The sequence below is a fragment of the Grus americana genome, chromosome 5, assembly GCF_028858705.1.
Source record: "Grus americana isolate bGruAme1 chromosome 5, bGruAme1.mat, whole genome shotgun sequence".
In the NCBI taxonomy this organism is placed as follows: domain Eukaryota; kingdom Metazoa; phylum Chordata; class Aves; order Gruiformes; family Gruidae; genus Grus; species Grus americana.
The window spans coordinates 27,949,245-27,966,610 of NC_072856.1; the positions used below are offsets into that span (position 1 = coordinate 27,949,245).

The 17,366-nt window shown below is 41.9% G+C and overlaps 1 protein-coding gene across 12 annotated transcripts in view; it reads left to right on the plus strand.

Moving 5' to 3' along the window:
• The first annotated feature begins 239 nt into the window (after positions 1-239).
• PHF21A (PHD finger protein 21A) overlaps positions 240-17,366 on the plus strand; it is a 130,101-nt gene continuing 112,974 nt past the window's right edge. For 2 of the 12 annotated variants that reach the window (XM_054826497.1, XM_054826507.1), the window contains exon 1: positions 246-806. The gene's annotated coding sequence lies outside the window, so the exon portion shown is untranslated. Of the gene's footprint in view, positions 807-1,111; positions 1,131-1,224; positions 2,155-12,973; positions 13,100-13,176; positions 13,396-17,366 lie in introns of those variants that run through there. The other 10 variants (XM_054826503.1, XM_054826516.1, XM_054826500.1 and 7 more) reach the window with 9 other exon arrangements.

A 17,366-nucleotide genomic window follows, 5' to 3' on the forward strand; every position in this document is an offset into this window, starting at 1 on the left:
TCACTTTACATCCGGGCTTTTTCCCTAGGCAATGGGTGCCGCAGCACAGCCCGTTCCTTAGGCAAAGGGAAATAAATTCGCCGCACCGACGCGTCAAGTAGTCCCCCTCAGGAGGAGCCGCCGAGCCCGCCCTCCCGCTCTCTCTACTGCCCCCCCTTCCCCGGTCCGGGCCCGGCCGGTGGCGCCCCGCCGCCGTCGCGGGGTGTGTGTGGGTGGCGTGGGTCCGTCGGCCCGGGCTCTCCTTGCTTTCCCCGCGGGTCTCCGGCGACGGGCCGGGCCGGGCCGGGGCGGGCGGGGGCGCGCGCGGCGGCGTGTCGGGAGCGCGCCGCAGGCAGGCAGGCAGGCAGGCAGGGAGGCCGGCGGCGGAGGGATCCCGGCGAGCGGTGCTGCGGCCGGGCCGGGTGAATGGGATTGAAGAAGAGTTCAGCTTCTCGGCTTGTTTTTGTGTCACAGTTTCTCTCCTCCTGCGCCTCTTCGGCTTCGTGCCTCCCTCCCCGCCCGCCCCCTCCTCCCCGCCGCAGGAGGAGCCCCCCGCGGAGAGGGGGAAGGAAAAGGACCCCACAGAGGCGAGAGCGAGTGAAGAGGAGGAGGAGAAGGGAGCAACCTACCATCTTCCACTCCCCGCTTAGCTTAAAGAAAGTGAGAGGAGGAGAGAGAGAGAGGCGCCCAGAAGAGGGGGACAGGGAGGCCCGGAGGAGCGGCGGCGCCGGCACCCTCCCCCTATGAAGAAGAGTCCTCCCCCTCACAGAGAGGTCCTGCCAGGGGGACCCCGGCCGGCCCGCAGCAGCACCGCCGCCGCCAGCAGGGTGTAGTATCCCACCTTTCGGATTCGCCTCCTCCTCCTCCTCCCTGCCCCCCCCTGCCCCCCCGGGCGCCGTCCCCCTCCCCCGCGCCCCCCGCCGCCGCGGGGCTGGGGGCGCCGAGGATGGCGGCGGCTCGCCCCACACTCTCTGGCCAACTTGGCGATGAGGAGCAGCAACTTCGCCGCGGCCCCCGGCCCCTCCCTCGGGGGGGTGGGGGGGAAGAGCGGAGCGTCCCGGGGCGCCGCCGCGGCCCCCCGGCCTCCCCGGCGGGCGCCGGCAGAAGTTTGCGAGCGGGAGCGGGAGAGGTGGAGGAGGGTGACACTTGGGGTAAAAGGAGGAGGTGACACATTGGGGTTGGGGGGAGGAGCAGGGGAAGGAGATGACACATTGCACTGGGGATGGGGTGGGGGAGGGAGGCTTATCCCCTCCCCTCCGGTTTCCTTCAGGATGATTATTTCCAGGCCCTTTTCTCTCGGTCGGGTCCTTCGCCGCGATGCTGTCGGGGAAGTTTTATTATTATCTGGGAAATGATGCCGCTTTCGGTGATGGATAATTCGTAGTAAAGCTGCTGCTGCGGTTTTTTTTTTTTTTTTTTTTTTCCCCTCCTTCCCCTCCTTCCTTTCATTCGTCTTTGTGGCCCGAGCAGCGCCGGGAAAATTCCGTTTCTTCTGCAACTTGTTATTCTGGAGCCGGGCCTGTCCCCCTCTCCCTGGGGCTGCCCTTCCCGCACAGGTACGGAGCTCGGGGCCGGGGCGCCGCCGGGGTTTCCCACTCCTGCTCCGGCACGGCTGCCGGCATAGGGGACGGCTACTTCTTTATTTTTATTTTTTCCCTCCCTCCTGCGTCTGTGTAGGTGGAGTGGGGCTCTATGTGGGACTCTGCCATTTGGTACAGTCCTCTTGTGCATGCTCCTTTCTTCACGTGCCTTTCTGCGGGATTTTTTTTTTTTTGGTGGTGGTGTGTTTTGGTTTGTTTTGTTTCTTTTTTTTTTTTTTATTATTCCGAGCTTTGCTGTTGGTAGAGCTTTTCTCCCAACCACCTCTGCAGTTCGGTGGGAGCTGGCGGATTGTATGCTGAGATTTTTAGGTGAATTCGTATTGGATTAATGTATGGAGCTCTTCATTCAACTTCTTCTCAAGTGTCAAAAAATGAGGCTATGAACAGATGTGTTTCAATATGGAGAGATTTCCAAGTTCCTAATTCTTGGGGGTGGAGGAAAGAGTGCCATTGGAGAGTGGCTTTTGTTTTCGATTGGTGAACAAATGTCATCACATTTCAGTCACGTGCTGTAATATTCTTTGTTCAGCTATCAAAGTATGATATCTGCTACACCTGTTCCTACTTTTTAATTGTAAGTAACGGTGATTGCCTGCAAATCTTATAATTGTGGATAGGCGCACTTCCCCTCTTTCTCCCCCTCCTACCCCCTGGGTGTTTGTTTGGGCCCAAGTGCTGAGCTTGACAATGAACTTTTGTTCACTGTGGAGACTGCATGTAAAAACGTCCCACTGGGGGTAATAACTTGTGTGTCGCGAGAAAGTTTTGTACTGTGATGTACGGTAGGTCTGAGCATGGAAAAATCAGGTGGGGACGTGCGCTCAGTAATGGCAGGGCTCCAGTAAGGGGTAGGCTCGTTTGGGCCAGTGAAGTTTTCTGAACTGGATGTACTGTTGCTTGTTATCAGGTTAAAGGACAGATACTCCTATATACCCATATGGATAGGTAGATACGTCTTTTTTTTTTTTTTTACTTAGCTGTGGATTTTCAGGTATCAAAAATAAAAAGGATTTTGGCTGTTTACTTTTTTTTTCTCTCCTTCATTGTGCTCACTTCTAACAATGAAGACACCTGCTTAGTTTCAGTTTTGTAAGTCAGCTTGCTATGGCTTTCCTGTGCTTGCCCAGAGCTAGCTGGTGAGGCTGGATATGCTGTGTAGCAGGGGAATGTTTAACTTTGAAGAGAGGCTTATTTTTGTGAAGAAAATAAGATGCTTTTCAAAGCCTTGGAAAAAAACCCCCACAACAACCCTAGAAATCTACAATTCATGACTTCTACCTGGTTAACGTGTAATGCTAAAACTTTTACATCAAGCTTGTTAGTGATTGTGTATTATATAACTTTAAATAGTGACATTAAATTACTAGTAAGAACAGGATCTTGAAAGAAAGAAACAAAAAAATGTGCATAACTACCCACATTAATTGGAGAAGTTAATTACCACACTTTAGTAGAAAGATCCCAGGCTTTGGGAATTTTATTTATATCTGGGCATGTTTCACGATAGCTGAATGAAACTGTTTCTTTGGGGGCATTTTTTATTATTATTTTCTAGAAAGGAGTTCTGTAGCTCTGTAAATAGAACTTTAAAAATGTATTAAAAAAAATAACTGAAACGCTTCTCGCATGTTTTTAAACATTTCAACTTCACTGTGGTAGATAAATTAGATTATTTTATGATAGTTACATCAGCTAGAAGTTTGAGCTGATGCAGAGTGAGTATGAAGCAACCTCTTTATCCATTGATTTCATGTTGCATAGTAGCATGTATAGAGTATCACTTCAAGGTCTTAAGAGACCAGTTGTCCAGCAGAAGGTAGGTGCTTGCTCACCGAGTACTTACCACCAGCTGGATGTCAACTATGTCATACCCACAGTTTTTATCTATACTAACCTGAATGACAAGAAACTTGGAGTGGATCCCATTATGACTTTTAGTGAGTTTTCATTTAACTAACAAAGCTAATATGATGTATAATTCAAAATGTTGTGTTAAGGAATATTTTGTTATTAATAATTATTTTACTATTAGTCATCATAAGATTTCTACCTGAAAGCTTTTAATCTTTGCTCTTCTCTGTGTGCATCCTGAATTGGATTTGTTGTGAGGCAGAAGGTGGCATTTGAAAGTGGTTTTTCTTCCTTTAGGGAATGAAAATACAAAACTTTCCTTCAAAGAACTTAAAGCAAAAGTAGGAAACTGAAGCTTATGCTGCTCGGAGAAAAAATGGTGTTGTGTTTTCCAGCTTCAACAGTTAAGATCTCTGCTTTCAGTTTAGGTTTTGTAAAGATCTCTCTTCACCCTAGGCCATTCAGCTTCAGTTGTGTTTCAAGCATTTGGCCTAAATAGTTCGTACTCCAACTTTACTTCTTTTGTAGAGATGAGGTTTTGTGTGTGTCTGTTAAACATCACTGTAAAAATTATGATTTAAAACAAAATAAAAATCCTTGGACTGAATCTGTACAAAGGAGGCAATTTTCATGCATTTTTGTGTTTTGGTTTTTTTTTTTAATTTTATTTTAGGAAAATAAAACATGTTTTAATGGCGCCTTGGAAAGTTGTGAAATTCTGTGTGCAGTTGGAAAGCTTTAATAGTGAGCCTGGCTATCACTTGGATTGTTCATGCAGTTTGTTTATAATGGTCATAATTGCATCTGAACGCATCGTAGCTGTTCAGTTCCTTTATACTTATGCTCAGAGCCCTGAAGAACTTTATTCAGTCAAATGAATTAATACTACTGGAATTTGTTTACAATGGAGATTTCTCTTTCATTTCAATACCAGTTTGTAAGAACCTTGATGGACTATCTTGTTTCACGTGTTACGGGCATTTTGCACAGGTACCAGAAACTCAAGGTGAACATCATGTGAGAAACACATGTCGGTGACTTAATCTTTTTAGTATTGTTTCGGGTTTGTTGTTTGTTGGTTTTGCTTGTTTAAAATCTTCCAGAAAGAACTTAGTAGTGTGATAGGGCTTTGCTTTTTGGAGGGCCATGGCATGGTGATGTGAGCCATAAAGCAGACCAGCCTTTAGGAGAGGCTCCTTGTGTAGAAGGGGCAGCGCTAAAAACCTATTATTAAGCTTCTAATAGTATTTCTTTACTGTCCTCTTCACCCTTTATGCTCACAACTGTGCAGTCACATGCGTAGCTGTAGACTAGAAGTGTAAGACTCCACAAAAGGCCTGGCTCCTGTACGTTCGTGAATTGCCCTTGTTCAATTACTCTGTGCCAGAAAGCAGCTCACATCCTGTTTCTGATGTATTTTAACTGCACAAAGGTTATTTAGGAACAAACTATATGCTGGAAAGGTGGGGCAGTGCGCAAAAGGATTTTGAGAAGTCTGCCGAATGCAGGGGGCAAGATATTTACTTCTGTACCCTGTAAATAGAGGGTGAACTGAAGGATAGTTTTTATAGGTATCTTACATTAATATTTCATGTTCAGTACAGCACAAAGCCAGTGTCTGGCTTGTGCTGGTGGTAGAGATATGCATTATGCAGGCAAAAAAGAAGTTTATTTACATTTGAGGGGGGAGGAACTTTGTATTTTCTTATTTTCCTTTTTTTTACCTTATTGCAAATACAGTCTCATTTTTTTAAAAAAAAAAAAGCCCCTGTGTTTCCTTTATAAGTTTTAAATAATTTATGGCTCCTGCACCTTACCAAGTTCCTCACTGGATTAAAATTGGTGAAGTATGATTTTAAGTTTGTTTGACTCTGCTTTTGTTATGTCAAAACCTCACAAAAGCAAAGTGGCGAATGTAGATATAGAATGGCTATAAAACGTTCAAGAATCAAGAGAGTTTTAAAAAATGTGCGTAGTACTGAGGAAAGGTGCACTGGCGTGACAATCAGACTTTAAAATCAGAATCACCTGTCATTAAAATAATTTTTAAAGCTGTAGAAAGTTCTGAAAGGTCCCTTCCTTTGGTCTGAGGGGATTGCCATGCCTACTGCCCTAACAAAGCCCCAACTTCACTACAGAATCTTTTGTTTTAATACTCTGATCATCCCAGGATTTTGAGGAAGGAATGTGGTACTTGGTATAGGCTTCTCTGCAGCGTTTATTTTCTGTTTTACTGTTTACTTAATTTTATTATTTCTTTTGGAATTATGAAGTACCCCGTGCCTTAAAAGCTCTTTGCCTTGCTGGTTTGACTTTTATTATTCGTTCCCTCTTACATGAGATTTTTTTCACTGCCATTGCAAACACTCACCCTTTGATTAGAGACTGTACACTTGAAGCATGCTTTAAACACCCCCCCCCCCAATACTATTACACCCCCACTCCCCCCAGCCCTAGCCTAATGTTTGTTGTTACTGGTGGGAATGCATTTATACATAGTCCGTAAGGAGTGAGGCTCTACTTAATTTGAGCTCGTTGTAGGCCATGTTCACACAGCTTCTATGCCTTTTTTAATGTCAGATTTCTTAAAATGTGTGTTTCCCAAATTCTGCCCTTCCACCTGACAGTACTGCGCTTGTAGGACAAAAGGGAATGTTACCAAGTTCACTTGCTACAGAAATTGTGTTGCGTGCCTCTTAAGTGAGGGACTCTACCATTGCATGTGTAATTAGAAATACGTTTTGAAAATGTAGCCGATGTGTTTCTTGAATGGGAGTACAGATATGTGAATGGTTAAAACAATGAGATTTGAGGCTGTGACTCTAAGATGGCCTGTGCTTGGACTTGGCCTCCAGGCCTGCAAGAGGAGAACTCTAGCAGAGCAGCCGAGCTTACGGTCCATTTGGTCTTGTTGTTTCTGCCTGCGAAATACAAGCTGTCAGTACGAAAGGGAGAAGGAACATTGATTCCTTCCCTTGTTCCTCTCTAATCCTGCAGATCCAAGTGTTGTTAACTATGCGGATCCTGAAGGCAGCGTAGTTGCAAATAGTTAATTTAAGAGATCAAGTGGTATCCTGTTGAAGCTTTAAATTGTTTTAACAAAACTTCTGAGTAATCGCGATAATTATTTTCTGATAAGCTGGCTGATAGTAACTATGGCAACAGCTGTCTTTGGCCTATGGACAGTATTGCTGTATTGACAAAACCTTTAGATGCTCCCGAGGCCTCTTGCCTCTATAGGGAAATGCATCAGGATGTCTTTCAGGTGACTGAAGCGTCACCATTTGCCTTTCTGTTGCAATGGGACGCTGTCTTTCTCTTGGGTCAGAGTCTTGGTCCTTTTTCTTCTGCGTGTTTTTGCGGGTGCTGCCTGCTAACCTGGAAATGCTGCACAAACTGTCTTGTTCTACAAGGACTAATGAAACATATAAGTACTTAGATGGAATTATATATGCATATTATTGTTTTTTAATAATAATAATAATCCAGAGCTCAGGGAAAAGGAAGGGAAAAGAAAGGAGGACTTACTTGTTTTGATCCCTGGTTGTTTCCTTCCTCGATTAAAACCTTCTTAGAACAGACTGGTAGGGGGAGCTGCCCTTCCCTTTACTGAAGTACAGCGTATTCTTCTCTGAGGCCTACGCTGAGATACAGCTATTTAATTTTCACCTAAACACTGCTTCTTTTTGGAAGAGAGGCAAGCTCCTGCTTTGGTACGATTTAGAAATGGAGGAAGAGAGTAATTTGTTTCCAGATTACTAAATTCTGGAAAGGGAGAATATGCCCTTCACCAAACATACTTTTCCTATTGATATTCAGAAGAGCACTCTTCAATGTTAATAAATGTGGCTGTCTTGGGGGGAAAAAAAATTCTTACTGCACTTTAGTATAAAGATGTTAAAAAGCCACAACCCATTCTGCATGTTTGAAAGTAGCTAAACTGCTGATTATTCTTTAGGAATTATTGGTTAGGTGACTTGTTATTTTTACTGAAATCTTAGTCCTCTTAACTTTGTATGAGAACTGGATATCGATCTAGCTTACCTGATGATTATGAGCAGTGGTTTCCCTGTACAGTGTGTGTATGTTGTTTGCTGGCCCGTGGAAGCGTGCAATATGGCCTACATCTGGTCTCATCTTCAGTAAGAATGTGGTTCGTGGAAACTACAGGCCCCAGTATGCAGTGCTGTGTTTTTATCTGAATAGCTTGCCTGGATTGGGATATACTAATGCATCCTGGGACCTGTAGTTTTCATAAGCAGAAGTTGGAGACTCGGGGTGACAAGTGAAAGATGCTATAATGTTCTAGAGACCAAGTTGCCGATACCATGTGCAGTTCTTAGTTGGTCAGCTTAAACCTGTGCTGCTATTACTGTGCAGCAGCACGTATTTTTATTTACAAGTCAAAGACAGTTTATAGTTGGGTAGTATGTTTAGGGAAAAGCAGTCGATGAAAGAAATCTTCCAACTGCCTGTGTGTTTTTGTACAAAGAATATATTCATAACTGCACTAATACCTTCATTTGCGATTGCGAGTATCCTGTTTGATATTCTGGAAACTCTTAATCTTTCAAGGCAGCATTATGGATGGAAACATTCAGCAGAAGGCTTCCGTTACTGGCAATATGGCTGCCATGTTCTCCTTTCAAACTGCTGCCCAACTGTCACAGTGGGCTTTTGTCAAAGTGAAAGGGGATTTGAGTGGCTTTTTACCTGCTGAGGTCTCACTTCTCTGCCCTGTTTCTTGGGGTTGAGCAGTGACGTGGCTGCCTTATGCAACAGAGCAGGGGAGGCCGTTTGTGTCCTGCTGTGGGGGTTAGTGACGTCACTGCTGGTTACCAAGGAGACGCAGGGTCTCAAACTCAGGTAGTGGCAGGTACGACCAGAAGCAGAGCACATCTGGCAGTTGTTGTCTGGTGTGTTTGAGCCCTGACCACTATGCTTGAACTCGAATTGGACTCGTATCAAAGAAGGTGAAGTGTTTATGGAGTAGGGGTAGAGGAATAGTAACTTTCAGAATGCTTGGGGTTTTTTATATCCATAAGATTTGTGTATTTTCATGCAAGAGGTTAACTAATAATGTTCAGTGGAATTTGCTGGAGTTAAGGTGGACGTTCATTTCAGTTGTTAGGCCAGTAGCAACTTTAGTATTCGCTGTAGTCTCGTGCACCATGCTTTGGATACTGCAGTTGTCTTAAGTGTTTGCTCACTTAAAAATTAACTTTAACTGATCCCAGTCAATTACTTTGTTCTTCAGTTTGTGTGAGATAATAATAAAAAAAGGTTTATATTTAACTGCCGAACAATATGAAATAAACCTTTTTGATGTTTTTGGAAGAATTAATTAGAGCTCCAGTCTTGCAAAAAGTCATGTGTATTTTACTTTAAGTCCTGCAGAAATCAGAGAGAATATCTGAATGCCTAAAAATGGAACCTATATAAGTAGTAGTAGGATCAAGGCCTCCAAACTATTAATGTTGGAAAGTAGCTTCTTTGTATTCACAATTAGCTTATATCTAGGTCTGTGTGGCAAAATTATTCTTTTAGTAAGTGCCCAGAAATTCCACTTATTATAAATTGAGTTCATATTTGCTTCATAGTTGTGCAAAAAAAAAAAAAACAAAAAAAAAACCCCAACAGAGAGTTGCTCTCGCCTTCACCTGTACAGATTATAAATATGACAGATACTTAGGTGGTAATAGCTTCTTTGAGGCAGGGAATGTATTTTGTCAGCACTGATGCATTGTACACGCTGTACATTGCTGACACTTCTGTTTAAAACTGATACAAAAAGGTAAATCTATACAGAGATTCATCTAAAACCTTACATATGCTGTAACTGTAATAGAGTTTGTAAACAGTTAGTAATATAGTTTTCTTTTAAGTGTTCCCAACCCCTTCATAGCCCATGTGGAGCAAATTGCTGACAGGACACATGGTTAGCTGAAATAGTTACTATTAGTATATTGACATGATTAGAAAGGCTGTCATTGTTGCTGTGCAAGGATGAAATTCCCTCTCATTGACTGATTGGGCCTACACAACAGGCAGGAGAAGAAACCAAGATAAATCTATATGTAGCGGAACGATGATGTATCTTGTCCTTCAAGGACATTTTACCCTCTGTAGAGAGCCTGCGACAGTGCCCTTTGTAACACTGCTGTATCAGGGTATTTTAGATAAGGAATGTGGGTAACAGGGATGTACAAAAGGGTTTGATGCATAGTTGTAAAGAAAAACTCCTCTATAAGTATTTCTTATCTCGGAAGAGCAAATGTGTCCTGATCTGGAAGGAAATCCTGGCCCTGTGCAAGTCGATGAGAAGCTTCCCAGTTGAATCAAGAGTACCAGTATTTCATTCTTTTCCCTCAAAAAGGTAGTTTTAAGTGGATTTTGCAGGGCTGAAGCACTTGACAAAGTTTGAAGAATCTGGTGTCTGTTTAAGATGCTGCTGCTGGCCTTTGGGGGATCTTGCACCAAGTACTTTGTCTCCTAGTGTCTTTGCTGTTCCTTTAAGAAGTGGATAATATTGAGCCCCTGTAATGCTTTGTAAGAACTTGGAATCTATTTATTCAGGGCTTTTGCTTAATTTGCTAACACAACAAAATTTTACATGAGAGCCAGAAATTAGTTCTTGATGTATCCAAGGAATACTTTTTGTCTCTGACTCTTCCTTCTTGCCAGTGTGACAAAACTACCCCAATTAAGATGTTGAGTCTGAAATTTGAATAACCTGACTTGTGATGGATTAGAAAACAAACCAAACAAAGCCCCTACAAAACCCTAGCACCTCCCCCAACTAACAAACCTTTTCCATAACTTTGCAAAAGGATTACAATGGCCTATATTACTAATAACAAAGTTTTTTTGCTAATTTGCATCTAGCTGGAGCTCCAGATACCTTACTATTTCACTGCTGCTTAGCTTGCAGTAATTGTCTCTGATAAGCATCTTTATCATGTAAATCTATTGTTGTGCGTAGCGTGAATTTGTGGTATTAAGGACGTTCTTGTCAGCGACCCCAAACGGAAAGGATGTGGCTACCTGACCTTCCCTTATTACCCTTTGAGAGTACATTCTGGTCAAGAATAAATTGGGAAGCACTAGCAAGGTTTACGCTGTTTCTGAATACCAGGTACCTGCCCTTGAGTCCACTACAATCCTGCTCCCAAGGAGGAATCCCACCATGCCCCTTATTTTGCATTTGAAGACAATCCTGCTGAAATCAGTGGATTTGTCCCCATGAAACTTGTTTCAGAATCAGAGACTTAGTTTCCATTTCCCACCTGCATTTTGGCATATTTTACCAGCTGTACTTTTCCTTTGAATTTCATCCTCTGAAGTAAACGTGGAAATCTCCCCCTTCGCATAATTCTCATCTCTGTATGGCAATTTCTTCTTGGCTTAAAACTCAGTGTCTTCTCCCACCTTACTTCTTGCAAGAATTATATTTGGATGCCTGGCTGTTGATGCAGAACTCTAATAGATTGTGCAGTGTATAATTTAATCAAATGTTTTTTCCTGTGATGATGAGCTGCAGTTTTTTGCAGCCAGTCAAAACCTGATGTTGGCCTGTTAAATGCATGCTCCAGGTTAGTTCCTCGCTGTAGTAACAGTATCTTCTCAGCTGCAGAGTTGATTAGTTCAACATAGGTCTATGACTGTGTGAATACCAGTACTTCAAGTTGTTGTTTTGCACTGATGTCATTGCCACAAAATTGCGTGAGCGAAAAATACTGATCTTAGGTTTGCTCCTTCCTGATGTAAGATAAACATGTATGATTCCTCAAAAGTTGGGACCTTCTTTCTGGTTTCCCGTTTCTAACTTAATCTACCCTTCTCTGCCCGTGATTGTTTTTGTCCAAATATGCTGATTTTTTTTTTGTTCCTTATGCCAAATATATTGTTAATGTGATGGATGATTTCATCATCATGTATCATAAGCCATCTTACTCAGACTTTTGAAAACTTAAACTAAGGAAAGGGACAAGTATCTCTTAAATCCCTGTTGATTGTATGTAGAAAGTACTATATGTGAGACATGTCTGTATTTTTCTCTTGGATATATCAGAAACTCCTGCAGCTTCTTCAGGAACTCTTACATAATACAGGAAAAGTGGTAAATACAATCTGTATGTGTTTTCCATAATTTTTGCCATTTTCCCACATATGCAGGATACATTTTAAGCCTTCAGCTATGCAACCTCCATTGTGTTATGATTAGGTTTTTGTTTTCTCTCCAGTGCTTTCCATGCTATGGTCTTTGGTAGTCCAGTAGGCAGTAAGACTTGTATGGGCTTCTTGAGGATCAGAAGTTGTATTAGAAGGGACTTAAAATCATGCAATAAACTTTCATGTATGTTTCTGGTCCTCATATGGCTTTTTTCCACCTCTACTGTGTAATAACCAGAGTCTAAACTGAGAGAAGCTAGAATTTTTCTCAAAGGGTTTTAAAAGGAAAAAAAAAGCCATCTTTGAAACAGCAAGGAGAAGAATATGTAAGGACCATGTGATGAAAGGAGTGCATGAGAATTTCTCTATGTATGTGTGAGGAGAGATATGTGCTTAAACATTTTTTTTCTAGCACAGCAATAGGACCATTATAAATCTGGGCATTAAATTTTAGATTACAATTTGTTTAAAGAGTAACTTTGCAAAGAAGTTACTGTAATGATGGGCACTACACTGATACCACAGTAGTGCTGTGATTGTAAACATATCATTGCGAGTGTTGGTCTTGGATGCTACTGTGGCATATGCAGTACTAGTTTAGTGCCCTGCACAGTTTTGTCTCATCTTAATGTCTGCTGTTACAGACAGCAGACATTACAGTAAGCCTTCTTGCTGTGTGGTGGCTGTCTCCATTTCCTCAGATGCTATTGGAGAGGGGCTGTTGTGAATGTGGAATCAGTTGGTCCCAGGAGGGCAAGTGAAGGATGTGGTGATGTTGGTGAGGGGATGTGAAAGAGTGTCCCTCACCAGCACGTTACTGCCGCCTTCTCTGGGTGAAGCCCCTGGGGAGTAGGTCCTGGCTCCTTGGGAATAAAAATAATTTCATGGAGAAGGAAAATTGAATGCCACTAGCAGCCTCCTTCAAACTGCTGATCATTTTAAAAAGCATAATCATACCATACTCTGTGATACCCTTTCACACTCTGTTGGCATTGTGAAAGTTGAAAATGGTATTGCCTTTCAGTTGGTTATAGTAGCCACTAAAAATGGATGAATCTACAGTTTAGCCTTTCTATTTTAAGTAAACAATCAGTTAAAAATCCATGGCAGTGCAAGTAAAAATGTTTTGGACACTTTGTTTTTCTTGTAGCTGAAGTCTGCTTTCATTGTACGGCAGTCTTGCACTCAGCTTTTCTACTATTAAACACTAATTGTATACTTATGTGATTCCATGTTAGATTGGCACAGTGATTCAGTGTTATGTTTATGTGATATAGCATGTAAATCTTTTTACTTATATTGAATAATCATGGTTTTGAGATGAAAGGAACTTGTATTAAGTGTATGGTTACTTGAATTCTTCCTTTCAGATTAGTGATTACCATCAGTACTCCCACACTGAGTGTGACTACCCCAGCTACAAATACCATTCTCCAGATGCTACAGTTCCCATTCGTGTGCTTTTGAGAAGGAAGAAAAAAAAAGGCTTTTAAGGGGTAAGGAGGGGGACCATAATAAAAGGGGAAGGGAAAGACAGAATTTGAGGTTGATACCTGTGCCTGTGTATTTACAGGGAGCAGCGAGAGCCAGCTGACTGGAACGTAGGGGAAGGAAGATCAGAGCACATCAGTGAAATAATTTTGGAGTGCTTCCTGTTGACTTGTTAATACTGCATGGAATTTGGCCCAGGCAATCTGCTGTTGTGAATCAGCATAGTTTATTCACTTGAGTATAGGTGTGCCTGTTTATTATTTGAGAATCTGCTCCACTTGAAAGATAACAGGTCAGTCTGGTAAGTAGTATTGTTCCCATGTTTCAGATTAGAAACTGAGGCAGAGAGAAATTGATTTATTCCGCATTGCAGTAATTTTATTGGAGACCTTAAGCTAGGAACGGAGGCCCTCGCTTGTGTGTTTAATCCAGTAAATTGCCTGCTTCCTTCTAGTCCTGAATCTTGCTATGTTGTGAGCAAAAACGAGCCTAAAAATGATTTATTGATTAAGTATGGGTGGTACCAATAAGTAGTGCTTGCCCCAAAGGAGGTGAGACTCTTGTGAAACTGACTGTACAAAATAAATAGGGTACTTTGTTTTTGAAGTTTTGGACATACATATTTTTTTTATGAGGTTACCTTGGGTTGAAGGAAAAGTGGATGTTTGAATGGGGATGGGAGACCTGATGCATAGATAATGATTAATAAATGCGAATTTGAAATCCAGTGAAATCTGAGTTGCATAGGTAAGCACTGGTGCCAAGAAACAGTCCTAAGTTCTGCAGAACCTGAAAAAATATAGAAGAAAGATGGTGGCAGCTGTTGTTGAAATTTTTCTGTTTACCTTTCTGGCTCTCTTGCGTTATACTACGGTTAATACAAGAAATTGCATTTTACCATGTAGGCATGATTATGTTTTTACAGATACTGTTACAACATGGGCGCATACATCCTAAATGTATCCAGAGGGTCAGACTTAAGGTTTAGTGCTTACATTTACCAAATTGAAACACCTCCAGAATGTAGTTTGTCTGTGACTAGTGTGTGAATGAGGTTCCAGTATCTTTACTGCATAATATCACTGTTTCTGTATCATACTTTCAGAGTCTGGTACAAAGGACTTAACATAGCTAGTTGCGTGGAATGGTTCAGTGCACAGCAAAAGTAATACTGAGTAACTAGTCTCGTCAGGTGCTGAAGTCTTAACTACTTGTTAAAACTATTCTGTGTATAGCTTATGTGAGCAGAATGCTCCAGTCCTCTCAAGTGAGTACTGTTGAGGGACAGATATCTTGTTCTGTTAATTTGGACAAACCCCTTTTCCAAGTGGAAAATCAGTAGAGTCAGCAATAACCAAATTTCTGCATCTGTCCCAGTTGGCTGGGTCCAGCGTTGCTTCCACTAGCTCTTTTAGTGCTGCTTAATAGGGACGCTATATTCCAATGCAAACATGAAAGATATGGCTCCCTTCTTGTTATGTGCCTTGCTGTCTTACTGTAAATAGCTCACTTATAGGTGTGAGTCTAGTGTTTAGAACTCCATGTGATTGATTCTGTGACTACCCATGGCATTAGGCTCTTGGGCTCTGGTGGGATATTACACCATGTTCTGGAGTATCTCTTAATGGCACTGCTTGTGGTGTCTGCTGGTGTCTTAGAGTATTCGTGGAGATCAGGAACTTTGGCATATGCCCCTTTAATGTTTCATTAGAGTTGTTCATGGTTTGAGATTCTGGTTCTGCATAAGCCTGGGGTTGACTTTTGGCAGTAAGCTGGTTTAGTACAGTCTCTTTACTGAAATGTTTTTATATTGTGACTTCTCAACTCTGTAACTCTGGAGACAGCTTCAAGGCCAAATACGAGGCAACTTCAGTAACTACTGCGTCTCATACTTTATGATGTGACTTCTATGAAGTAGAATTCTGGTTTTGGTGATCTCTTGATTTATGGATGGTTGTAATGAAACTTCCTGGTGTATCTTCTTGTGTTAACAATTTAGTGATTGGCATGCTTCTCCTGTTCATGTGCTGTCAGTCCCACTTACATCACTACTGCTTACTGAAATGATGTTTCTAAAATAATTCTCAGGTATATTGCCTTGGCATTAAAGGCCTGAGATCCAAAGAGATATTGTTGGCTGGCACTGTGTTTTTCAGAGAGAATACTTTCAATTATTGTTCATGTTGCCAAAAGAAACAGTTCTACTTTGTATGCCAGTGTCATGGAAATGTGAAGTAAACCAACATGAGAACTGTATTGCACCGGAAGGGTCAGCCTGCATCATCACTAAGACCAATGGCTTGGAATTGCAGGCAAATGGGCATAGATCTGGAGACATCCATACAGTTGTCCAGTTCTTCCTCCACCTCCATGCAGCCTAATGTGTGAGAAGAGAAGAAGATGCATTAAAATCATTGCCTGCATTTGGGAATATTTTGGAATCAACTGAGTTTTCCTGTGTAGTAGTTGAAGTATCAGCAGATACGGGGGAAAACAGAAACTCCCCTGGAACTTAGGAGGAGAGCAAGAGAATAAGCTTTTTTTTTTTTTTTTTTATTTTGAGCAAAAAATGTGAAAGAGATTTGCGAGGCTTCTTGGTACTGCATGGAGCTCTGTTACACCTTGCTTGGTACTAGAATTTGCTCTCAGTGAGACATGGGGGACTTCAGAAGAAAACTTTCCAAGTTATGTATCTGGAAGACAAATTATGCATCTGTGATGGGCTTTACTGGTGGGATGGAGAAGAGAAATGTTGCCCCATGGATGACCAGCAGAAGCACTGAAGGATGAATAAACTTGGTACACACACACATGTTATTATTAAATCTTCTTGCTGTTCTCTTGGGGATGCCAGCAAATTCAACCTGAAACATTCAGCCTATGATAGCATGGAGTGAGAAAAGATCTAGTAAATCTGAAGTTCCCAACTACAAATACAAATGCCAATTTCTTTGAATTGTTAGTTTGTAGTGCTATTTGTCGCCTGTGTAGTTTGCACAAATGATCTTTAGGGTGACAAGGGCATTATGTTGCTGTTTTCCTTCAGCGGGACCAATTTCAATGCTATTACTGGCCTGTATAACAACCTCCCCTCACAAAACAAAACAAAAGAACCCCAAACCAACTTGTATGATTTCATAGGCAGAATATTATTTAAATAACAAAATGATACTACCCCCTATGTGAAATGAAAACAAAATGTAACGCAGCCCGAAATTCTTATTTTGTTGTCTTTTTGTGTGACTTAAGAGATTTCTCATGTAAACTGCATCATGGTCAGCTTTCTCACCAGTATAGCTGAGCAATAATTTTGTTGAGGCAATGTCTGCATCTTCATGAAACTGATCACTAAACTTCTGCTCTTTCTTATACGTTTTTATCCTTGATAGTTGCTTTTTCCTGATAAGGACGATAAGCTTATTGGGTACATCCATCTTCATCTTACCGCCTACAGTAGTACTGAAAGGTGGTGTATACTGGGCACTTGGTTTGTTTTCCAGACCCTTCATTTCCAGACCCGTTGTAATTTGTGCTCTAGAAAATGAAACTTCTGTGTTTCTCACAGATTGAGACCTGCTTGTTTATCCTACATGGCTTTCAGCTTGGCTATCTTCAAAAGCTCATCTGTCAGAAGAGAAGGAAGCTGACAGTGATGAGAAAGCAGACATTCACCAAATTGTTTAGGCAGTACTTTCTCGCAGGATTAGCAGTACTTCATAGCAGAATTCTGTTCGATGTTTGTCCTGGGCCTCAACTTGAGGTTATGCATTTTCTACGACAGTAGTACTTCTTCAGCTAGACCTCCTTATTAAAAAAAGGAGAGCATCCAGTACCGCTCCAGGGTCAGACAGGACCTGATGACTTTGGCAAGTTCAGTTTTCTTGGAGAGGAGTCAGACATTCATCTACATATTCCTTTCAATCCATTGGTTCAGGAGATCTTTCCTCTGGTCAGCTGGGAGGAAGCCAAACTGTTGCCAATCTTAAATGGGTCTTGGCAGTTTTTCCAGCAAACATCCATGGCTTATGTTTAGTGCTGCTTTCCAACTTTCTGGGTCTTTCTCAGTTAAGAGAAACTAACTGCCTGAATCTCCTTGGGTTGACATCCTGATTAGTGATGGGCTTATTATAGGAGAATTTTTCAGCATTCTGATGAGTTATATAAAAACAACAAAAAAAACACCAATGCCCTTGAATATTTGATCATGTCTTTATTTCAGTGTTTCATTATGTTACACAATAAGAACAAACCAGTTTGATTACTGCTTCAGAA